The sequence below is a fragment of the Salminus brasiliensis genome, chromosome 5 (assembly GCF_030463535.1).
Source record: "Salminus brasiliensis chromosome 5, fSalBra1.hap2, whole genome shotgun sequence".
NCBI lineage: Eukaryota > Metazoa > Chordata > Actinopteri > Characiformes > Bryconidae > Salminus > Salminus brasiliensis.
The window spans coordinates 23479207-23504953 of NC_132882.1; the positions used below are offsets into that span (position 1 = coordinate 23479207).

At 40.6% G+C, this 25747-nt stretch overlaps 1 long non-coding RNA gene across 1 annotated transcript in view; it reads left to right on the forward strand.

Annotated features, from left to right (window-relative positions):
* Window positions 1-19766, forward strand: part of LOC140555586 (uncharacterized) — a 109767-nt gene extending 90001 nt beyond the window's left edge. Inside the window, exon 4 of the long non-coding RNA XR_011979669.1 lies at window positions 18465-19766. This is a non-coding gene — a long non-coding RNA (uncharacterized lncRNA). The remainder of the gene's footprint in view (window positions 1-18464) is intronic.
* Window positions 19767-25747: the final 5981 nt, after the last annotated feature.

The window sequence follows — 25747 nt, forward strand, 5'->3', positions numbered from 1 at the left end:
CAGGGGTCAGCATTGATCGGCTGCCCAGCAGGAAGCCACTTTGACATTTGGAGGCTTGTGAGGTGTGCTCTTCTTTTTCTCTCCAGTGGTATTTTCCACCCAAGCGAAGGCTAACGTTGGCCTAAAATATGCCTCGACACAACCTCCCCAAATGATGACCTCCTGAAATCCTTCAAGCTTCAAAAGCAAAATAAAGCTCAGTGTCAAATATATACAGTGCTAACCTTGAGGTGGCTATGTACAGAAATGCAAATGAAAGTGATGGTAGAAGGTTTTATCTTCAGTGTTTACTTTTATGTGTAGTGCATTTCCGTCTCACAGGTTGTCTGCATTGCTTGCACACTAGAAAATTATGGAACAGGGTCAACTTTGTCACTTTCTTAACAAAAGAGAGGTTTAGTATGGATATAACTCCTGAATGTAATATATACTCCTATATATGTAAAATATACTCCTAGTGAATGTAAAACATAAACAGCAGACAGAAGATTAGTTCAAAAAAAGCAAGAGACCATTGTGACGATCTGCCTAAAAAAATAATAAACAAATGAATTGTAAGAAAGGTAACTTTGCAGGATCACATTCTCCATCGTTAGAGATGCACCGATCTGACTTCTTCTGCTCCGATACTGAATAAATAAACCATATATTTCACCATGTGGGAGATACTAAAGGCATCAAGATTTAATAAAATTCGAAGTCTTTTCTTCTCTTATATGATAGGCCAGATGTGGCAGTGACATCATAACCCCTCCCTTATGCACTCCTCTGTCCTCCATTACAGATGCAAGTACTCAACCAAACAGTTCAGCTATAGCCTCTGTCTATCGCTGGAAATGAAAGAAACAGCAAAAGGCTATGGCTTTTAAAAATGGTGGCGGGGGATTTAATCTGGAATATTACGATATTTAGTGAAAAAAACGTGTAATCTGTTTTTTTTTGGACTGTTTTGTTTGGCCGTGTGTGCCTGCATGTGTGCCTGTGTGTAAGAGATCCCCTGCTCGCCCCTCCTCCCTGCTCTGGTCCTGAGTAAACAGAGCAGGCTGCCGAAGGCGATGTGTGTGGATTTTAGCTGTTTTTCCCAGCTGGATTACTTGCTGATAGTTGATGTCAGGTCGACAGCAGAATTCCGGCGGTGCAGGAATCGGGTTCAGTGAATGGAACGGCCCCATGGACCAGCCTAATGATCCGATACCCGATCCAGCTCATTTTGTTAGTGTAAGGACTGATTTGTAATCCTAGTATTGGAACGGTGCATAACTAAACGAGATGGGTCCCAAAATGGCTAAAGCATGTTGCGCAACAGTTCAAAACATTTGTGTGACCCTGCGTGTCTGCTGCAGTGCACTGCTTACCACTGCATTGAGCTGCGAGATCAATAAATCATATCATTATCAGAAATATGAGAAGATATATGATAAATCATTATCATAAGTGTGAGTAAATCTGTCCCACCATTCACCGTTTGTTGCCTCATTAATAATGACACATGATGAGCTAAATATCTGTTAAATGTTTTCTTAGCACAATTAATACCAGTCAATCGCTGATTGCTTACCATGTACATATCTTCATCCCCACATTTTACTCACGTTCTAATAGCTACTTCAGCATGGAGCAGGATTTCACAGGAATTTTTCCAACATCTGGAGGCAAAGAGAGTCCCTAGTATTAACATGGTGTTCTGGTAATGTGCTTTTCATATAGATGGAAAATGGCATTTTGGCTTGATTATCTCTCACTGGTACAGAAGTATAAAGAAAGTTCTGCAGTCTTTGTCCGATTGTGGTTGGAGTTTTGTAACGAGTTTCCAAATCCTAAAAGACAACCTGAAGATAAACACCTGTGTTTAATATTTTGTAAAAAGTTTGGAGACAGTGTGTAATGAGAGTGAGGTGCAGTGGAAATGTCATATGCCAGCATGAAATATAACTGTGTCTAAGCAATCAGGAAGCACATGTATATTGTGTATATTTATAGTGTATTTTATATGACATACCCCAATTTTAGAGACTATTAGAGTGTGGACTATTGCATATACATACACACTAATCCATCAGTTATTCTATGGCCTGGCTCTGCATGCTCTAGAATGTAACTGTGTGGTGGTAAACTACTGGGGAACTCATTATGCATGAAAACAACATACTATCACTTTAATAATAGTAAAAATAATAATAATAATAAAACAATCCATCATCAGTGTTGTTGCTTTTAAAATTTTGAACACATTTTGAAATCAGCTGCCCTTTATAATGTGTATGCTTTTTGTGAAGAAAGGAAACATAGAAAGGCCTTTACCCAAACGTTGCGACTTTTTTACTTCTCCTGCTGCTAATGTGGGGTTTTGTTCGGACAGCGCTGATATCAGATTCTATTTTTGTCTGAAAATCCGTCCGAAAATCTGTTTATTTTGTCATTGTTATATTTCTTCGCAGCCTGTGTTGAGCGACATGCACAAAAACGTGCAACTGAAGTCCTGTACTATTTCTACATCGTTATTCTGAACACTTGTGTGTGTGACGTGTTTTTTTTTGTGTTTGTTATGAGCGTGCATACAAATGCACGTGTGTGTTTCTTTCAGCTCTTCAGAGATCCCTAGTAGAACTCTGACACCTACTGTACTGAACACACACTCCAATGCTGCCTCCTCAAAGGCCTGCTCAGCTTACAGTCGTGATGTGAACCAAACAGTCGTCGCTCGACTCTCCCTTTTTAATTCATTCTGGCTCTGGCACCCTGGCGTCTGAGATGAAAAAAAAAAAAAAAGTGTTACAATTCATTGCCATCACAAAGCTTTGTGCGGAAGTGTTGCCATACAGTTAAATTGCATTACCGGCTATGTCAGCAGGAGCTGCATATGTTTTGCAGGAATTTACTATGCTTTTCAATATACTGTAAATACATAATGCTGTCTGGTGCCAGGCCATTTGCAAGTGAATGGATTCTCCATACTGCTAGAGACGAGAGACTCTGTGTAGGTGGAGGCGCACGATTTTGTAAGATTGCACTGAAAACTGTCTGATACCACATGCAGAAAATCAATGCAGAACAAAGCAAGAAACACATTCAGTCATCTAGAAGCATGTGTTCTTATGTGTGTGTCTATATGATTACATAGTACTGTGCAAAGGACTAAGTGTGTGTGTACTATCATTAGAATAAATAGACACTGGTTAGATTTCTTAAATTCCACCAGAATTTACTAATTTACTTGATTTACTGGCTGTCATTGAGGAGAGGTATACTAGTGTTAGTGTTTTTTACAGCCACTTAAGCCAGTTAACAACCTGATTACACAGTACTTTTGTTCAAATTATTCTGAAATTCTACAAAGGTTGTCTAACAAAGCCAACAATTTAGCAATTTTTGTATTGTGTTTGTGTCTCAAACTGCTCTTGTGAAAAAGAAAACACACATGGTTGTGCTGTATCATTACGTTGATTTAAATGAACAATATTAAGTGCTTACTGATTCAAAAAGAATCTGTGCTTAGCCAACATATGAGTCCTTCTGCTGTGTGTTATGTAGTGATAAAAAAACACAAAACTGCTTAGAATCTGACATGTTGGTCAAGTGCAACAAAGCAGCTTTTATCATGACTAATGCAGGCATGCATGTGCTGCCATCTTGTTAGATTTGGGTCCAATACAGGGTCAGTTTGGTGGGATGGGTCAAATAAATACTCTCTGTCCAAATAAATCGCTTTATTTAGAAATGAAAGATTTTAGAGCATTTCTCCGTCTATTCAGCATTAAATTCACACAATCATAAAATGTCTCAATATAAAGAACACCTGCCAGATTCACACTATGTTAGTGAAAAACGGCAAAAATGATAATTTGATCATTCTGAGACTGCAGTTGTCATTAAGTGGCATTTTGTGTAGAATGTGGAGAAAGCACTTGTTATATTAGTTGTGTTGAGGTATTTAAGTTCTTCTTGTTTGACTGTTGCAAACAGCTTAAAACTTGTTTAAAATATGATATTAATTTTAGAGGATTCATCATGATTTTTTGACAAAATGTAAAGAATAACTGTCAGATTCAAACAATGTCAAATGATGTCTCAGGCAAAAAAGGACCAGACTGTGCCTTCTGTGCTACCAGTCAGGTCACTGGGGTGGTACTCCCAAGGGCACATCTTCAGGAGCTGTAATTAGATACTTGTACCATATAGAGCCATGTATGTATGTATGTGTAAATGTGAGTATAATAACACAGTGGAATCATGCTGAATTCATGAGATTTGCAGCAGCACTGTACATTTACACTGAAGTAAAATATGTGCTGCATGATCTGTTTTCACAGTCTGTTTCTTTCATTTTCATAATCCCCTCCACATTTCTGCTTTTATCAGATTGTTTCTTTCCTCGCTCAGACTCGTTTCTCATCACTTCCACCGCTCCTCGTCTCTCCTGTATCGCCTATTATCTCCTCTCTTTGCATCACCCCCTCTCTCTCTCACTCCCCCTCTCTCCCTTTCGCTGCTTGTCTTGGCCAGCCAGACACATGCTGCCTGTCTGGAGCTGTGTGGCGGATGTTTTTTTTTCTGTCCCTCTGCTCATTGGCTGCCTCCCTCATGCAGCTGGTCTGACCCAGTAAACTTTGCAGTGAACCTCAGTCTGGGCTCTCTGATTGGCTGCTGCCAGGTCACGGGGCTGTTCTACAAGGACACGCCCTTCCTCTGCCTCTCTCCCAAAAAAAGACAAAAAAAAAGAAAAAGAAGGCCTGCTGCTTGGCACTGAGGCACATCTCCTGGCTGCTGAGGAGGAAGAATCCGGAAAGCTGCCTGGGAAGGAAACTTCAGAGCCTTTAGCAAACAAACAGCGGCACAATCATTGTTATGATTTGTGGGTGAACATTAGACGGCAGGATATCCCCACCACCGTGGTTTTTGTCTGTACAAGCCTCATCTCTCCAATCAGCATCACCTTGCTGTGCAGGCCTGGGAGGGAATATCTGAGCTTTGGATTTTGCTGATCTTCCTTATACCGACCAGGCTTTCCTCCCCTCTTCATGTGCCACGTTTGATTTTATTTACAGCCAGAGACACTTCCAGAAGAGACTGCTCAGAATTTCCCACAGCTTTACATCCCCTCCTTCTTGTCTCACTCTGTCGCTCTCTGTTTTCCCATGGCCCTTCCCCACACAGCTGAAAATCTGGGAATATTCATATTCACATCCGGAGCAGGGGGTTTCCCACATCGATATCGCTTTCCAGTGTGCCGAGCAGAGGCGCAGCTGCATAAATATAAGTTGCTAGGACATGGATGTTTTATGGTCAGCACTGGAACCGGGTCTTACAGTCACTCTGGCCTTTTTATAGTGTCAGGCGAAGGTTTGGACACAAGACTGATTGCATAGTTTTCATAACCCTAAAAGACATTTAGATGTAAATCCTATCCTACAGGGTTTCATCTAGTACTCCCTGACCCAACTAATGCCTATGATGATCCCTCCATGAAAAGTTCTCAGCAGCCAAAAAAGTCTCAGCATATATAGGACGGTCTTCAAGACTGCTGGAAAGGTATCCCAGGTGGCTCCTCATGAAGATGGAAACTGTGAGGTAGTCAGTTCCAGTCATCTGCTGTTTATCCAGTAGTTCTTCTATTATATTTGCTTACTTCTAAAAGTTAATGATGAAGAAACTTTCTTTAGCATGTATCTTTTCTATATTTTCTTGAAGCAAAACTGCCCAGTAAACAGGTCCCAATGCAATTAATACTAGTACATTATCTGGTGTATAGAAATCATCATTTTCTGACCTACGTAGCGCAACCATTTCGGATTCCCACTTGAACATTAGTTAGTATGGTCCTCCTGTGAACTTTAGTAGCAACAAACAAGTGACAGAGAGACCAGAGGCCACATTGATGACGTCCCACTGTAAGCAGCTTTTTTTCATTTTTCACTGGGTAATGGTGCCTCAAAGCTGTGGATGAGAGCAACACATCCAGGTACTTTGCCCTTGCATAATGCCCCTATTTTGGGTAAATAAATCACTGTAATTTGTCTTGTCTAAATACAGATTTCCAGGTCTTTGACAATTTAGTTGCATAAAATCAGCATATCTCTGCTAATTTACAGCCATTAGACAATTAGACAATTACACAATTACATCATGTCACTGTTGGTCAACAATCAGCATCGTTATATAGAAATAAAATTAAGAAATAAGGGCTACCCAATTACATTTATTAATTAACTTAATCAGTGATGGTTTAATTCCCTATAGTTTTATTATTATGCAGCATTTAGACCCACTTTGAATTTGGATTATTATGATGATAATCATGACATAAAAAACACATTAGGGAATAGGCAGGTGAAGCTGTTTTGGTACCTATGTTTCAACAATTCAGGGGAAAATCCATACGGCTGCAGCCATCGCTGTTATCTAGCACTTGCTAACTTTAGCCTTTTCTTACAGGCTAACATTAAACTGGGATTTCACCTGTCTATCCCTATCTTCCATGTTCTGCCTGTTCAGTGCAGCATCAACATTCAGATTTTTAACATTATATCATATCATATAACCGTTGACATTACCATTATTAACTGACCTGTGATTAAGTTTTTGCTACAGGTGTACACATATTGACTGGCTGTGTCTTACAGTTTACAATTTTCATCCTCTCTGTGGATGGCCTGAAGCCACATATCTCTCCTACTGCTGGCTTCCATTCTTTCTTGTTCTCAATAAAAATCTAAAAAGTAACTATAAAATAAATGGCATAATTCCTGCCATAGGTGGGCAGGCGAGGGCCCTACAAAACTTGTATAATTAATTTTTTTTCAGAACAAGTCATGCAGTTGTGTACAGACATACACCTAAACTTTGAAACTAGTGACTGAGCACAGCAGATTGTAGAGATCAGATTTTCACCCTTTTGTTGCCAACACTCCTCCTCAGGACAGTCACTCATACAACTGGATCCATCTGTGCTGCCAAGAGCTGGACTGAAATAGCTGTGTGAAATATCAAATGTACACAGTTGGTCACAGTTTTTTTCCCCATTACTCTAAATGTACTCAATCAGCCAAGAAATGTTGGGTGTCCAAAGTTTGCTTCTTTAGTTTTGCTTCTTTGCTTCTTCAGGCTAATATAGCTAACACATAATACAATATAATAAATGTGCCTATATCATCACACAATATTTGATTGTTAAGTAATCTCACATAAACTTGCTAGTGGTGTCTCGCACTTGAATACAATGTACACTTAAATAAGTAACTGATCATATGACTAAATCGTATGATAGAAATCCTTCTGAAAACAAAACTGGTCAGCTCAAGCTGATTAAGTTAGATGTTTAGGTTTGTGGTCAAGTGGTCAAGTATTCCATTTTCAGTTTGAGTTGAGATGGTTAAGCTGGCCTCCCAACATGTCCAATCTGACCAAGCTAGTCAAACAGTATGACCCAGCTTGTTGACCAGCATGACCAAACTGGTGTGCCAGTATGACCATCTTAACCAAACACAATCAAGCAGCTTTATGATGAGCTTGTTCAAGTTGATACTATTGATGCCTGTAGACCAGTTAGTCCATTGAGCTCAAATGAAAACATATGCTATGCTGGTTAACATTTAATTAGCTGGCATGCCAGTTTTCTCCTGAGTAGAGTGGAGTTTCTTGACCATTTGGACTGAGGGGTCTAGGCTGGAAACAGTGACTATGTTAGATGGGCCAATTACTTTATTGTATTACTTTACTTTATTGTGTATCATCTAAAACCAGCTGTCAGTAAAAGCTGGTCTTTAGCTGGATTATTTAGCAGGGAATACAGACCAAATTCTGGAATTCAGGTTTAAAAAGAAATATTGTGTATAATGTATTGGCAAGGCTACTGTGGATAAGTCACAAGCTTATATCCCACTAGTTTGCAATGTCTATGCTTACATCATTGCACACCAGCCTCAAACCACCTTGAGCAATCACAAACTTGCTTATGTAACTTCTGACATAATAAATACTGTTAAATATAGAAATGTCTAGACATATAGATCAAATTCAGGCTTTATAATGGCTGCTGTTTATAACCATGCAACAAACTTTAAATCAGTTTTTTAAATCTTCCTGCCTTCCCCTGGTTTCTAAGAGAAGAACACTCCAAAACACAGTAACGCTCCCCCTCTGGCCTGCTGTGCAGTTGGCAGAGATGTGGTAGGTGTAGCACGACTACAATAGGAAAGTTTCATGGCTTAGGTAATGGTGTGGGAGGGCGTCTCTAGCAGCATGAACCTCAGAGGAGTCTGGAACCTCTTCAGACCACACACGTTTACCACCTTACTTATAAAATCTCATCCATACACTGCCTGTGCAAAGTTTTGGGGGCGTCTAGTTTTTTTTAAATGAATAAAAAAGCATATTTTCTTCGGGTTGCATAACATATTAAATACAAATCAGTTTAGATCATTTTCTTTGCAAAAATGTCTATGCAAAACTGAAACAACTGAAAAAAAGTCATACAATGAGACACTAGCCCATGTGTTTTCCCAAATCATCACCTCAATGTTAAGCACAGTATAACAGTACATTCTTCAGTAATGAAAGTATTAGTGGGCAACATATGTCGCTGTAGATAGTGTGTGTGCTGCAAATACAAGCTTGGGCTTGTGGGTTTGATCCTCGCTCTGGTGTCTGTCCGTGAGGAGTTTGTAGTCTTCCCCCTGTGCCCATGTGGGTTTCCTCTGTTTTATTCCCACCCCTCTAAAAATATGCCTGTAGGTGGGTTGGCTATGCTAACTCCTAGGTCCCTAGGTGTGACTGTGTATGTTACACTGTGATGTGTATTAGGTGCCTTGAGTCCACCTCAACCAATACGACCCTGACCAGGATTAAGTGGCTAAGACGATGAATAAATTGATGAATAAATGAATAAATGAATGAAAGTGTAGACGATGATAGTAGGTTTGGAGAATAAGTCTCCAATGTGTGTGAACCTCAGGATACCGGTTATGATGCAAAGTGTTTCCTCTTCCCCAGTGTGTGTGAGAGCCTCAGGATGCCGGTTATGATGTGAAGTGTTTATACGCTGTAATCACAGCATGTGAAATCCAGCGGATTTGTGCCACGTGTGATCTTTAAGCCATTGGATGAAGCCCCTTAGTAATTATCTTCAATCTTTTTCTTTTTTTCCACATCAGTGATAGGGGAAGAGATCAGCGGCCCGGCTGTAATTAAGAAAGATGAGACCGAGGTAGGCAGGCTGTGTTTAAAGAGCTCATCTAGGCCGGTGAGTAGCCGTCATGTGGTCAGAATTAGAAGCATGACGAAGCGGATGGAGGCTTCACTCAGAAACCGAGGCCTTATTACTGCAGAAAGCTTCCACATTAGAATGACAGTGTTTTGTGAGAGCTTTGGATTCTGGAAAACAGAGTTTACATCTTAAAGGGCAGGGGATGGGATGGGAAGGAATGGGAGAGAGCTGAGACTGGGTATGGGACCTTACTTAAAAGCAATAGTTTGGATGAAAAATCAGTTTTCAATAGCTTTCTTATCCTGAGTATAGTCCATCAGTCTAAACATGCTTGATGTCAGAAGTTTCCACCTTTGGTTTCACATTGGCGCTACACGGTGTAGCTCTGTAGGTAACGTGTACCTAACAACTACTGGAAGTATATATCCCACCAATTAGCATTGTGCAAACTGCATACCTAAATCACACTTTTCCCTTAAACTATATTAAGTTGTTACGTAATTCTGAATACACATTCTCATGTGGCTTCTGATTCTGTATTACACACTGTTCTCTATGAAAAATACATTAAGGCTTCAAACTCTGTGCAGTGTATTTTTGTCATTATTGTCCATGTTTAGCTGACTTGCTAAATTTGGGCCAAGATAAAAACAAGTCAACTATTACACAAATATGTAGTATAAATAACCTCCCCCTGAATTTAGAGAGCACTCAAGCATTAAAAAGCTGTTTTAAATCTACATACAGTTGTTGGACACCCCTGGCCAAAATCAACATATTTTGTTGATTGTTGAAGTGGAAAGAAAGCCTAGGCCTGTCAAGATTTGCATGATATATTGTCCAAGAAATAATACTGCTGATATAATGATAATATCATAGTATAACAATGCAGTTATACCCTCCAATTTTCAGATCATTAAGAAAATTTAGATGAGGAAATCGTAATCTATTTTTTTTAAATAAAGAAATAAAGGAAGTTTTTTTTTGCAGAAAACAATATATAATACCTTATATGAGGCCAAAGTTTAAAAAAATTAAGTATCATGGTGCAGAGAAGCAGAAATGTAATGTGCTCATATGAGGATGCAGGGTCTCAAGAAGTTAAACACCAGTAATTTTCTGCATATGTAAATGCACTGTTACTGTATATTTGAATAACTTTAATAACTAGAGAAACTAAAATAGTAATTTTGGAACATGCAAAGACATGTGCAAACCCCATTTCCACCCCCATACGTCCACCCTCATGTTTAATATTTGGTTCTTTTGATTCAAATTGCATTTTTTTTTATTTCTTCAAACAATCTTTGCTGTTTTTGGTCCACATATGGGACAATTTGGTCCACCTTTTCTTTAATAACTCTCATATTCAGATCATGCATAGGACTTCATCTTGCCACCCCCCTAGTACAAAGTCTGGGTAATGTCTGAGTGAGTTCATGTGTAAATAGAGCAGGTAATTTTCCGGAGAATTCACAGTGAGTCATGCCATGCCTCCTTCACACCCTACACAGGCGCCACCCCTTGCCTAAACCATGCAGAACACTTCCTGTAATGAGAATGCGTCTGACACGGAAAATCTCCAGCTGTACACTACATGTGTGAAGGGGCAACTCCGGATAAGGTCCGGACATGATGATCCAGACATTTTTTCATATGTTCATTGTAAAATTAAAACTATTATTCAACTTTATTAATAGCAAAAATAAATAAATAAATGCTAAATAAATAAAACATCATAATTATGTCCCTGCATTTAAAACTGTGTGCATTCACCCTCTCCAAGATATTAGCACTGAATTATATTGTAATTTTATAACAAGGTAATTTGAGACCAGTTCCTCCATAACGAATGTTTCCAATTTCTTCAGTTCCCACTTCTTCAATCTATGAATTTACCGTGGCATTAGTAGATGATGGCATGTGTTTGTGTGTGTGTTTGTGTGTTTATTGACTTCTATATCACCATTCAGCAGTCAGTGCTGGGCAGGATGGGGTTCAGCAGGTCCAGCACTAACCATTGTCATGCTGCCATGAGTGGAGGCTCTGTGTCCTCTGAGTTGAACCTGGGTCCTGCGCTACCTCCGTGCCAGTTCTGTCAATGTGTGCCCAAAGCCCCAGAGGGGGAAACGACGGTGGAATGGGCAGAGTGGACTGGCGAATAAAGCCAGCTGTGGCCCTACATGCCTGCTGACCACTGGGCACTGGACACTACTCCGTAACCCCCCGGCAGCTTAGCCATGCTGTCAACTGGTATAATTACTCCACCACAGGCTCGCTGTCAGCTCACTGTCTCACTGCCAGTTGAAGGCAGCTGGAGAATCTGCAGCGCTATTCCGCTCCTCCTGCCCAGGATGCTCGGGACACATGGGCTATTAAAAGGAAACGCTACGGGATACCAGTTTAGGCCCCTCTCCCTAATAAATGTTGATGCCTGATAAATGTGCATATCAAACTTAGGGGCCTCTTTGTGATCATATTGAAAAATTGGATCCTGCATTTTTAACCCTGAAAAGTCAAGGTAATTTTTTTACCTGGCTGTCAAAAACAAAAACATGCTTTCAGTTCATGTGAATGATATCTCACTCATAGCCCAATAAAACAGGCCAAGAATTTTTTAAGCAAAAGAAGATATTTTTAATATGATTGATTTAAGTTAAGGAGGTTGTTGTATTGTTTAATATAATCTTTTACATTTTTGCCAAATTATGACATCAGAACAGTATATACGTGATTTACAGTTTAAGAGGTTCCTATTCCCAGCCAGTTGCTAAGCTGTTGCCATGTGGTAGCCATAATGTTGCCAAGTGATTGTTATATGGTTACTATAGTATCCTAGGTGGTTGCTATAATGTTTTGCTAGGTAATTGCTATGATGTTTCTAAGTGGTTGCTATGATGTTACTAGGCGTTGCTATAGTGTTGCTAAGTGGTTACTATTGTGTTGCTAAAAGGTTGTTACAGTATCCCAGGTGGTTGCTACGGTGTTGTTAGTCAGCAGTTGCTATGGTATCCAAAGTGGTTGCTGCAGTACTCCATGTTTTTGGTTGCTTGTTACTATTGTATTCTTGTGTTTGTGGCAATTGCACAGACTTTCGCACCCCATTCATTCCTTGGGGAAAATAAACCAGAATAAAATCCTCTGCTTCATGGAAAACGTGTGTCCAATCAAAAAGCCTTATGCAAGCCTGCATCGAACAATCTGGAGTTGGAATGGTGTCGATATCTCAAATACCGAGGTGAGATACAGTGCAAAAATCTGGCAGAATTTTTTTTTATTAGTAATAATAATAATGATAATAATAAAAATCAGAATCACACAACAATAATAATTGGTTAGTTGTAAATTTCAATTCTAAAGAGTAATGATTATTCATTATTGACCAAGCTGGAGCACATATAGCAAATTCCAAAATGAAGAAATTGAATGCCAGTACTGCAACATTACATATTACACCCAGAATCAAACTAAGCTGACAATACACGCTTAACATCAGAAGAAAAAAGAAAAACACCACCTTCAGTGCCACGCTTACGCCAAGCGGCACACCTTAAACTACTGTGGATCTGGTTTGCCGGTGAGAAGCAGCTCCATGGAAATGGGCTGGAGATTTTAACAAGCTATATTTGATTTGCTTGTTATCGTGGAAACCAAAAAGAACTCCCCCAACACTTTAGGAGAGGGTGGGTGTGTGAAAGAACACACACACACACACACACACACACACACACATACAATGCACACACACACACATACACCCTGCTTCCTCTGAGAGCTGCAGTGGGCCTGCTGTTGTTTTGCGAGACTTGAGGGTTTTTGGGGAAAATAATGAGCTCATCGCTCTAGCCCCAAGGTACCACTGGCAATTACCATGATCCATGCTCGCTCTCAGTGGGGCCCTTTCTTTCCTCTCAGGTTTTCCGGGACAGAGAGGGGAGACCTGCACTGGGAGCAGACATTTCTTTTCTTCTGACATCTGGATTGGAGGGAGGGCGGGCGAGGCACAAATTCAAAGCAAGGAGTCTGTTGCTAAATATGCCCACTTTATTCATGCAGCGGTAATGAAAATGGCCCCCATCCAAGAAGCACCAAACACGTCCTTGGAGCTGGAGTTTGGCGGCTTCGACAAATTAACAAAGACTCGAGCCTGAACCCAGTAAACAAGCGGGGGGATTAATTGCTCGTACATGCTCCGAAGGCCTGAGCCTCCGTGTGTTTGTGGGTTCACGGACAGATTTCACTTCAAACCGGGCAAAATCACCAAGGCATTACGGCAAACTGCCGCAGACTTCTTTTGTGGCAAGATACAATGTTTGTCAAAAGTTTGGGGACATTAAATAAGGAAAAATACATTAATTTGAAAATACAGTAATTTAAAACAGCTATTGATAATAGATCCAGTTGTACATAAATGATCATCGATCATACTCTCTCCAAACCACTGTAGTAAACAGCACAGATTGAAGCCAGCTTGGTCCAATAAAATGAAACACCTGAAAGTACAGAAAAAGCTGACATCACAACAATAAGGTAACATTTGTGGGAATGACATTATTCTAAAGTTTATGCTCTCTCAATATCCGTGGGTGAGGTGAGGTGTGGTGAGGCTTTGAGAGAAGCAGTTTTCTGATTTGTACATCACTGCAACCACTAACGGGAATAGTGTTAACACCAGCTAAGGTTGCCACCCACCGCTACATAATAGAACGAAAAACCTTAGCATTTCATCATTTGAGGCGGAGTTATGGACACAGCAGAACTGAATTTTCAGCCACTTGGGGGCGCACTAGCCTGGTCTGGAACAACAAACGTGTCATTTATTGCCATAAATTGACTTTTGTTGGACAAACACCTGTTTTAACAAAATGCTACTAGGAGTGTATCTGTGACAATGATTTTAGGTTTGCTCACATTTGAAGTGTTAACACCTTAAACCCTAGGCCTAATAAAGGCTAATTTTAAGACCTATTATTTAGGAACTATTCTCAATTATTTTAGCTACTCTAATGTAGTCAGTAACTGCTATGGAACCGTGTGTCATTTGAGAATAAAGAATCGAATGTTGGGTCTCAGGGCTAAGGGCTTAAATGTTTAAGCATTGTCAGATATTCCTTTGTTTCTGCAGGGTTTGTAAATCTTAACAGCTTTCTACTGAATATCTTAAGTCACTGTAAATCGCCAAAGAAAACAAAGCTAGTTCTTCCCAAATGTTTGATGGACAATGTAAGTAGGACGAATTTGTCTACCTGTTACTGTTGGCAGATGCAACTCACTGGTCACCAGCTGTCAACTCCATTTATGTCCAGTGGTGGACAGTAGCATCGAGTGTTCGCCTCAGGCGGTGTTGACTAAATGCAGTCACACGACATGCTGTCTACACCATCCCTGTGATTGCTGCACATGCTCGCTCCTCCCGTTAAGTGAGCCTGACATCATATATAATTGACACTTTTTCATCTCTGGCCTGGGGCACGGCTGGAGCCTTTGTTTCCAGTGTTGTTATCATCTTGATTTCTCTGCACCCTCTTCAACTCAAATCATTCAAGCACCATTTTCACGTATTTTTCACGGTAGATGTTTTCATGTGCCCCTGGCCAGGTGGATTTTAGCAGGATAGGTTTGGTTTAGTACACACTGGGTGTGTTGCACACTTCAAACTCATCTTAGTTAATAGTTAGCCAAAAATGATTCATTCACGTTTGATATAATTTTACCTAATGCTATAGTAATACATGTGATGCAATGCTATGGTATCATGTTGTTTACATTTACCTGTACCACATTTGGCTGATGTTGTTATCCAGAACGTTTTGAATCATGTTACACAGGTAGGCAAAAACTCATGCAGATTCCTCCTGTACAACATCCAGAGAGTTCGACCCTTCCTCTCTAGAGAGGCCACTCAGGTGCTTGTTCAGTCTCTTGTCACTTCAAGACTACTGCAAGTTCAGTCTGGCTGGTCTCTCTTTGCGCACCATCAGGCCCCTGCAACTTATCCAGAAAGAAGCGGCACGGGTCGTCTTCAGTTCAGCCATGTCACTCCACTGCTGCGTTCTCTCTTCACTGGCTTCCTGTAGCTGCTTCCCGCGTCAGATTCAAAACTCTGACGCTGCCCTACAAAGCCAAGAATGGACCAGCCCCTCCGTACTTGATGGCGATGAGCAAAAGCCGTTCTGCACCAAGAGCCCTTCCAGCTTCAAGTACGGCTCGGCTTGACCCACTATTCCTTAAGATCCTTGGAAGACAAGTGTCCATGCTTTTTTCTGTCCTGGCACCAAAGTGGTGGAACGAGCTTCCCCTGGGTGTCCGAACGCCAGAGTCATTCGCTCAAACGCAGACTGAAGACCCTCCTCTTCCGAGATTACTTGGGCGAAGAGTAGAGTACTATGGTCTCCTTATTGACTTGTGTTTAGTAGTGTCTAAACTTAGAGGTATCTTTGAATTTTTGTCTATTCAAACTAGCTGAGGTTATTCTTGAGTAAACAGTGAAGCACTTTTGTGAGTCGCTCTAGATAAGAGCGTCTGCTAAATGCCTTAAATGTAAATGTAAATGTAGGCAAATACAGCATTAGGAGTCCTGCCCAAGGACTAATACACTATTGGTGTATCAACTCTTGGTCTACAACAGGGAAGGCAGGCAAACACCAACCCCGCTTTCCTGCTTACTCTCTGAAACTTTATGAGGCACAATTTGTCACCGGCCCTTTACCTCATTTATGACTGTTCAGTTTCTGACCACACAATCACTGCTGATCAGATAGCAGTTGGGACATAGACAACACAGCAGTGACACTAACATGGTAGAGCTTAGAATCCACACATTCAAGGTGACTTCTGAACTATAATTAAGAAAAAAACATATAGATTTAATTTAGTTTTTTAACCAGCCATAACTGTAACTAGGTTAATGATGAGTTATTGTGACACTGCTCCATCATTTACCCCACGGAGGGTCTTAAAACGGCCCCCTTTGGCCTGACTGCAGTCTCCATTCAAGGCTCTAGTGGTCAGAGAGTGTATGGTACTTGTCCATCAGGCTTCATCAGCCTGCTGTTTTTTTTTAATGTGCATCGATGTCATTAGAAGGTCAAAAGTGGTCAACTAGACAAAACTTTGAACATTGAGGAGGGGTTAGAGGTTGACTAACACAATGGCTTTCAAACACTTGCCATAAGTCTACAGTGAAACTACTGATTCCTGCTGGATTAGTGACAGGCTTCTATATTAAGTTGATTATTAGCAGTGCTAATAATAATTCTGTGGTCGTCCGTTTTTGTCCATTACATTAACCAGTCATAATTAGTCTAATGGTCTTGGACTTTGCCTACACAGCTATTGCCAGTCAATCACTCAGAAAAATTTTCATCTTTAAAGGTTTCAGTTTGTTTGTCATTGAGGACCCACAGAGAGGTTGGAGCCTGACTTTAGAATGATAATGAGAAGAAAAGACATTTTTATACCAGAGAAGCTGGCAGGTACATGGCACATACACACACGCACAGAAATACACATGCCTGCACCGCTGATCTCACGGGCGATCCCTTATTAGATTCAATATCATCACTAGAGCAATAAAGAAAAAGGGTGTTTTTCATTCCTCTGCGAACTTATTAACAAGCTTACTTTATCCTTTAAGGCTCACACTTAATTGCATTTGGAGGGGAATTGGAGCTCAGCTTGAATGCCTAATGAGGAGTTTTGATTAAGACAAAGGGTATGTTTCCTATTACATCTTTTATTTATAGCTCATTTTTGCAATATTAGTCACAAATGGCAAATCCCTCTTATTTTTGAACACTTCGTATTGGGAGCTCCAGCTCCAAGTATGAGCGACAGATGAACGACTACACGTGGTCCATCAGTACTGGTTCTAGTTATGGCCGATGGGCTCTGCTGGCATGAGATCCCATCAGCAGTCGTAGCTTGTTAAGATGAGTGATGTCACAGGCTGACAAATGTGTGCTTTCTAGCCTCTTGCCTGCCGGGAGAGCAACAATTTATGACCGCTTGTGTGTTTTGTGTTTGGTGGTGATGGGAGAGGACAGCATAGCTATGATTATGATTATCATTGGTAATAAATGTAATAAAACACATATGCTGTTTACTAAATGCTTAGCATCCACACAATTTAAGAAACTTCTGAGCTACAAATAAGAAAAAACATATAGAATAAATTTTGTTTTCAACAGCCATAACGGTAACAAGACTTATAAGGGTTAATAATGAGTTATTGTGACACTGCCCCATCATTTACCCCACGGAGGGTCTCGAAACGGCCCCGTTGGCCTGACCGCAGTCTCCATTCAGGCTCCAGTGGTCAGACAGTGGCCGTAAGCTGTGATTCACAAGCCCAGGCTCTACCTCGAACCAAGGGGGTCGTACACGTCCGCTTACTCAGACAGTTCCATCTCTCTGCATGTGATGTAAAGTGTGTGTACCAATGGTTCTGATTAAGTGCTGGCTCTGAGCACTCTGAGAACTGAGTGCGAGCCGTTTGCTAGCGTTTGGGCCCCTTGTTGTGGCCAATCCTGCGCTCGGCTAATTGCGCTGATGTAACTGTTACTCATTTAACGCTAAACTCATTCTGGTGTGTGGAAGTCACAAAGGTGGTTTTCTCAACCGCAAAGTAATTGCCCATCAATTAAGACATAAGTCATGTTGCTACACTAATGATGCCATAAGAGGGCCAGCCAGTTGAAGACAGTAAAGTCTAACGACGTCACCAGCACACGTTTACCACCCCGTGCCTGCGCTTAACATAGAGTCATCTTGGGTCTTTTTGTTGTTTTCCAAGAGTTCAGGATGATGTATAGCTAAGCTTAGTCCACCCAGAGTCTAACTAATGATCCGCCCTCGCTTTTTCCCCCTAGGAACTGTCATGGACAAAGTGTAATCCATAAAAATGAGCAGAAATAGAAATAAAAAACTTTGAGCTTTAAATTCGGGGCTGCTGTTTTCAGCAAAGCTATAAACTAATGTGTAGTTTTACAGATTGTGTCAACTGACATGTGTGATGATATAGGTATACAGTTTTCATGATGCTCATTGGTGGTTTGCCTCAGACACTATACATGTCTTGGCTAATTAACCGTATTTGGAGCACAGGGACAACTGGATACATTCAATGTTTTTGTCTAGAATTCACTTAATTCATGGGCTCAAATTGGGTGTACCCCTCATTTTACAAGATTTCTACATGATGTATAGGCAAGCCTGGTACACTTTGAGTTTAACTGATGATCCACTTCTGCTTTCCCTCTAGAAACTGCTTTTTTATGGTGAGATGTGCCGGGCCTGCATTCATCACTGGTGGGCAGGCCTCGGTACAGGCAAAAGTTCTTTGTGGGAGGACCGCTGAGATCCTCAGAAGGAGGAGGAGAAGTCCAGTGTCAGCAAAGGAGAGCAGGAGGAGCCTCCCCCATGAGGCAAAGGAACCAGAGCTCGGTCTCAACCCTAACCTTTTTGACTCTATTATTACTCCTGTTGCTACAGGGTGCTCAACCATGGTGAACTTTCACCTCTGACTTATTTTCAAAGGTGGCACAGCCCCCTACCATCACTACCACTTTTTTTTTTTCCGTTTTGCCTGCCATCACCTCCCGTTGTTGGAGAACTATTAAGAGTATGTGTATTTATATATATTGATCTATTTATTTTGAGAGATATATGACATACTGATAATAACTGTCTGACTGTTTTGCACCCTTTTCTCTACTGTAACCCTAAGAGAGATGAGTGAGCTGCAGGTGAATGGTTTTCTGTTGTTCTTCTGCTCTTCCATTTTTGTTCCCTAAAGATAAAAAGCACCAAAAAGAAAACAAAACAAAGCTCAAAAATTCAAATTAGTCAGAATCGCTCATATAAATGTGTTTTTATTTCAATTTAAAAGTTGTTGTTTTCATACAGTACAGTGTTCATTTCTACCACATCTGCAAGCTGTAAATTCACAGCAGAACTGAAGTTTCAGAATCTGGTTCTAATTATCCGGCAATTAAAGAAGCGCTCAAATTACTGTGAGGTTTTTTAATCTTCAAATCCTTAAACACCCTCTAAAAATCTTTTACAAAAAAATAACATCTTCTAAAAGGCTATCTACTGAGCTGTGTACATCTCCATTCTTTTTCTGCCCTGAATCAATTGTTTTCTCTCTTCCTGCCTTTTTTTTCTTTTGTAAATCAATTTCGGCTCCAGGCTAGTCTTCCTTCTAGGCAGCGTCTGCTTTGATTCAAGCTCCCACCACAGCTTGGCGGAGGAGCGCAGGCAGCCTTGAGTTCTTTAAGGGATTTATAATCCCTTCCCTCCAGTCTGTGCTTACCCGACTCCAGCTCTGACTTTATCTGCCGCCCTCCCCGGGACCACTGACGATGTGAAGCTCTGAACTTTGGCTCGATTCAGTGGGAATACTGTCAAAGCACCAGCACACCTTCCAAAGCAGACACACCTGCAGGGCCCATGTCCTTCAAAGACCTCGATCAAAAAGAGTACATCATGAAATGATGTCTGATGCATTTAACTCTTCCTCTTAAAGAATAACTTTGGGATTTAAAATGGATTAATAAAAAAAATGTCAGCAGATTTGGTTTTCAAATGTGGCTGGTTTGTTTGATAGTTGAAAACAGGTCTTTGCTTTTTCACATGCTGGATGTTCAGGAGCTTAAAAACGCACACCATATTGTTTAGTTTATTTATCTTAAAGTTGATTTCCATCCCTTTTCAAATTCCCAAGCTTTGTAATACCTGTGAAGATGCAGTGATTGCACTTCACAATATAAACCACATAGAAAGGCAGCACACATTCATATGCAGAGTTTAAGCAGTGTATCATCATTCACCTGGACCAGAGACAGAACAGAGCATGACTGTACAAATGGTCTACAGTATTAGAGACTCTCCCAACTGTTATCCCATGTAAAACAGCACCACCTATTGTCAAATCAGAGTACTCACTGAGAGACACTCACTGTCCACTTCATTAGAAACTCTACCTTGTACTTCTCCTCACTGACAACATTATGCTGAGGCTGACTCAATAGGGAGTGTTACACTCTTAAAAACAAGGGTGCTACAAAGGGTTCTTTATGTGATGCTGTAGAAGTACCAGTTAGGGTTTCATAATGAAGCATGTTTGTAAAAGATGAGTGAGTGAGTGAAGAACCTTCAAAAGGCTAACTTTCTGTAGTCGCAGCAGATGTGCTTAAGATAAAACACATCAAATATCTGAACAAAGAGGTTTGTTGAGTGTGACGTTTAATTGCAAAATCAGGAGACTAGTCCAAAAAGTTCAGAGAAGAGATCACCGGATAGCAAATGCACTGAATGATCTTAGAGATTTACAGTTGGAAGCACGGTTCACAGGTTCAGAGTTAAAGGAACACTGGCTACTCTACCCAAAGAGGCAGGTGGTCAAAAATGGCCTCTTTTCAAAAAAAAAAAAAAGTGAGTGTCAAAGACCTGCAGCAAGACCTCCATGCCACACCTCTACTGACCCAAAAGCACAAGAAAAGCTGGCTCCAATCTGCTTAAAAACATATAAATGAGCCACAGACATTTTTGGATTCTGTTGCTTTGGACCTTTTTTGGGCCTAGTCATGTCCCAGGAAATTCTAGGAGAAATTCTGTGAGTAAGCTGAAGCTTGGGTGTCACTGGACCTTCTAACAGGACAATGATCCCAAACATACCTCAAGGTTCACCAAGGCTTGGTTTCAGTAGAAATCCTGTAAGAATCTGACCATCATAGTAGGCTGACATGAACTCCATAGAAAATCTTTGAGAACCATTTTTAAAGGGTTTTAAAAGAACCATTTGTATTTTTAGAATTAGAGAACTTGAACCAGGAAAAGAACCATTTAAGCATTCAAACACATTCTACCCCAGGTCTGTTTCTGGCTATGAGAACTTTGCAGTGATAACGGGTTATGACATAAGAATGACTTAATAACTTGTACACAATCAGAGGGGCTACAATGTCTACCAGTAACAGTGTGAGGTAAGAGCTACAATGCAGGGGTTTCTATAGCAAGGGTTTCTAATAAATTACCCAATGAGTGTAGCATGTAGATATTGATCTAAATGACACCTACTGCTTCTTAGATGAGCAGTGTAGTGTTAATTTGGTTGAGATGCTTATCAAACCTGCAATTAACCAAAAAGCCTCTCAGACTCTAGGAGTGTTGTGAGGCCAGTGCTCATACGTCTGGACCAAAGTAAGCTGGCCTGGTTGAGCGTTAAAGTGAATCGATGTGGTGGTTTGAGACGGATTGGAATGGTGCTTTATAAACTTGTTAACAGGGAAACTCCTGAGAAAAACATTCAAGGCTCCCACTTTGAACCTCTGTGTGTTTCAGCACTTTTTTTCCTACACCTGTTTAACTGCCTCGTAAAGAAGTCCATATGTTGGCAAACTTAAATTTCCCTCCCACTGAATTAGAGGCTGATGTTAAATCTTTATTAACCTGTTAAAACCAACTACTTGGCTGTAATTGGAAATGAACCACAAAAGTGTATGAATTTGTTTGTATTGATATCCATGGAAACATTTATTGGGTCATTTTAGTTTTTGTTTATTTGGAAGCAGATTTTCTTTGCATTAAACAGGACTGCATTCTCCCCTCATGTGATGCCCCTTATGTTTGAAATGCACTCTATCAATGCATCAAAATAGAATTATTCTTAGTGATTCTTGATTGTACTCAAATCGTTCTGTAATGGTTAGGCCACACCTGTTTTTTCTGCATGTTGTGGTCAGGTTGTTCTTTCCAGTTTATCGGCATGGAAACGGGCGCTTAGGAAAAGACCTCCCTGTCTACACCCACCACAATCACTCAGCACTGCAGGCAGCTCAGGAAAAAACACACAGATTAGCATCAAGCTTACATCAAAAGAGGATGCTAGTGAGCGCGCGTGTGTGTGAGTGGATATTCAGCTCTTGGTGGGGACCAAGCATGATGAAAAAAACAAACATTTTGACCCTGTGGGACACGTGACTGATTTTTCTATGATTTGCGATGCATTAAGCACATAAAAAAGCCAAAGCTCAACCCAATTACCCTGCCACCCAAAACAACTGGAGAAAATGTTTTAGTCAAATGTTTAAACTATGAAGAAATAATGATAAGAAAGTGATATTTTAAACTGATTGGGATGTGTGCCAGGTCAAGAACTTGACTACATAAAGAACTGCGGCCATTTTAGGATGACATTTACCACCCTGTCACATAATAACCCATCAGTTTTATTGTGAATATGGCTCCCATGTCTGAATAAAAAAAATAATATTAATGAATTCTTAATGTACTTATTCATTTTATAGATTTTAAAATATAGATTTTATTCCTGGGGTGTGTAAAATCTTTATTTGGGGAATGAACATACAGTTGTTAAAATTAAAACCATCGTCTTTTTAAAATATATTTAAACATGGATATTTGCAGAAAAGCAGCCTTAATCCATGACATTTCATATTGATAGTTAATATGTGTTCTTGTGTTCAAATGCAGCATCTGTTTTACAAACATGTCCTCTGTTACTGTGTCTAAATAATTCAACATTTGATTTATCTGCCCAGAACACATTGTTCTAGAAGTTCTGGTCTTGGTCTAAGTGTTCAGTTTTGGCCTACTGTGTTTAGCTTATGCAGTCTCTTTCTGAGGGATGTACTTCAACTGTGGTATTGCGTTCTACTCTTGGGCTGAACTTGCTGACCCGGCCTGACATGGCCATGTTGGAAGTGTTTTAATTGTAAAATATTTTGCCAACAGTGGACCGGTTGATTTCTAATTGTTCTAAGATTTTTTAAAAATCCTTTCCCAGACCCTTACTGAAGGCCTAAGAGAGCTTTTCAGATCCATGGTGATACCACTCACTTCAACAGTCAAGAGCAAATTAAAGGTCTGAGGTTTAAATAAGTCATCTCTAATGATGTTCTAATCATCTGCAGCTGATGTGCTGCACCTGATTTTAATTTTAGCTCTTTGAAGTAGCAATAAATGTTGTGGTGTCCCACCAGTTTCCTTACAAGAAAGCTACATTTCTATTAATTACATTTAACAGATGATTTTTTTTTTCAGCTCCCGTCAATATCGTTGAAGTGTTTAAATATATTTAAAAAAGACAGTTTATTAAAAATCTACATTACAAAATAAGTTTTCAATGGGGTGTTCTAACTTGTTCAGGTAGTTTTTTTAGGTAGTAAGTTCCCCTATCACTAGCACCCAAAACGAGGGGTGGGGGGTGGGGGGTAGAGCACACATGCCTTCTCCGATATAAGCAAAGCCAGCCACCACTCTTTTCAAATAGCTGACAATGCAGCATTGCTGGGCATCCAGCACTGTTGGTGGGTCACTAGCTAACAAATCCCTGTGCCAGCCAACACTGCCCCACCCATAAAGATGCACGGCCAATTGTGCATTCTCAGACTCAGACCAATGATGGCAAGGAGGCATGGCTCAACAACAGCAAAATAAGGTACAGTTGATATTTTGGTTGGTGGGGTTGAGGGTAGAGTTGGGTTAGGTGTAGCATGCAACCATTTACACACACTCATAGACATGGAACATGGAAACACCCACAAAGAATACAGACATATTCTGCTTTGTGTTTGTCTAGACTAATGTTGACTTGGCTGTAGTCAAGGGCAAAGCACAGTACTTATCAAAGTCACAAATTTACAGTAACACAGAGTTACTTAAAATGCAAAGGCATAAACTGGAAGTCTAGGCCATGCGCATATACCTGTCCACATCCTTAAAACATCAGCTATTTGTTTCTCTGTCTGTTTGTCTCTGACTGCCACCTTCTGACAGACATCAGGTTCCCAGGTGGCTGACTGGCAGCTTATTGGCAGTATTTTATCCAGCTGGCTGCAAAGTAGTTTGTGCTCCATCTAATCTGCCCACCCTCCCGAATGTGTCTGACTCCAAGACAAGGAGCTAATCAAGCAAATGAGAAAGATATAATATGATATGATATAAATATGTGACTATTAGAAAAATGACCACGTAACACTGGAACATCCACTTCACCAACTGTGTCTCTTGTCTCTAACGTTGTCCAACTCCAAGTCATTTATAAGTCATTTATCCTGCTTTGTTGATGTTTCTGCTGTTCATGGATGGCTTTCTATTAGATCTTGGAGCATTGCTGTGAGAATTTGATTGCATTCACTGACAAGAGTATTAGTTATGTCAGGATGTTGAATGATCACCACCGCTGCTCCACAGTTTAATGCTGCCAGGCTTTCTGACCCTCTATCCCATGCCTGGCATTAGGCAGGGTGCCAAAAGGTTCTTGCTTATCTGCTCCAGAGAGTCCTATTCTATTGGCAAAACTCTCCTACAGGGACCAGACACGCTGTATATGTGCATGTGCACCTCTTGAGTCAATGGGTTCACTTTAATATAGCTGACTGCATTTATTAGAAGGGGTGTCCACAAATATTTTTGGCATGTAGTGTAAATTCTGAGGTACTTGCCTCATATGGAATTAAGATAGACCAAACTTTCTGACCTTTCCAGACCAAAGCCTGGCCGGATCTAAACAGCTTACTCCAATCGGAAGACAATGTCTGAAGGGCATGCAGATGTATTAACTGGTGGAGTGAAATTGTGCATCGCATGTTTAGATGTATGTATTTAGATTGACACTAAGAAAAGATATGTCTTGTATGCGGTGAATGAAAGCTCTGATTCTGATTAGATTTAGCTGTTTCTGTGCTAGCGCTAGGCGTAGGGTGAGGAAGCCTGGCCCACCAAAGAAAACATGTAGAGACCTATGAAGTTGTGTGTACAGTGCTTCATTTGAAGCTGCACTCAGATTAACAGTGCTGCCCCAGGTGTTTATGGGTGGATGCCTAGCTGCTCCCTCGTTAAAAACCGATGGCATGTTTATTTTACATGGTGAGAGGAAGGATGGAATTAGGTGCTTTCACCCTACTGGGTTCAGACCTTTTCTTGACTTGTGCTCACATTTGTTTTCTATTTAAACAGGGGTGTGACTATTGATCTTTATGGTTTATTTGAAATACATACGGCAAAATTTAATGTTGCGTGTGATTTGCACAGTGCGAATGACGGCTGATTCATACAACAAGCACCATTATACAGCACAGGCACAGTTCAGAAAACAAAAACAATCACCATCCACTTTTTTTAAGAGACCCCTACAAGGTTAGAAGGTGGCTGACAAAAGGTGGGCTACAGTCTGTAAGCATACACCTATATAGTGGGCCCATATGCAGTATTTAGGTGGACCTTACAAAGTCATTGTGACTGTATAGACGCATATCAGCGTGTCAAGTGGATATCAGAGTGTCCAGATTTAGCATTAGCACGGTGGACACATTTGCAACAGCTACAGCCATGTTGCCAAGCTGGCCATGCTGAAGTTTAATCCTCTCAAAGGTCCTGCGGGGTCATAAGGTGGACTCTGACACAGAAGGGAAAAAAAAGAAACAGAACACAGAGGCTGACTGTAACAGCTCCGGGACGTCTACATTCCCAATTCATCGCACCACATCTGGCAAAACACAGGAGCATGTACTTATGTGT